Raw genomic sequence first — 678 nt, 5'->3', positions numbered from 1 at the left:
CACTGTTTCCATTGTTTCCCCATCTATGTGCCATGAAGTGATGGGACCAGATGCCATGATCTTCATTTTCTGAATGCTGAATTTTAAGCCAACTTTTTCATTCTCCTCTTTCACTTCCATCAAGAGGCTTTTTAGTTCTTTTTTGCTTTCTGCCATAAGAGTGGTGTCATCTGTGTATGTGAGATTATTGATATATCTCTCAGCAATCTTGATTCCAACTTGTGCTTCATCCAGCCCAGCATTTCGCATGATGTACTCTGCATATAAGTTAAATAAGCAGGGTGACAATACACAGCCTTGACTGAAGTCCATCACTTCAAGGCAAATAGATGGGGAAACAATGGAAACACTGACAGACTTTATTTTCTTGGGCTCCAAAATCACTGCAGGTGGTAACTGCATCCATGAAATTAACAGACGCTTGCTCTTCGGAAGAAAAGCTATGACAAACCTAGACAGCATATTAAAAAGCAGATGTTACTTTGCCGACAAAGGACCATCTAGTCAAAGATATGGTTTTTCCAGTAGTCACATATGGACGTGTGAGTTGGACTATAAAGAAAGCTGAGTGCCAAAGCACTGATGCTTTTGAACTGTGGTGTTGGAGAAGACTCTTGAGTCCCTTGGACTGCAAGGAGATCAAACCAGTCCATTCTAAAGGAAATCAGTCCTGAATAT

Source organism: Bison bison, unplaced genomic scaffold (genome assembly GCF_000754665.1).
Source record: "Bison bison bison isolate TAMUID 2011002044 unplaced genomic scaffold, Bison_UMD1.0 scf7180017864089, whole genome shotgun sequence".
Lineage (NCBI taxonomy): Eukaryota > Metazoa > Chordata > Mammalia > Artiodactyla > Bovidae > Bison > Bison bison.
The sequence above is the reverse complement of the archived record's forward strand: the minus strand, read 5'-3'. Positions refer to the sequence as shown.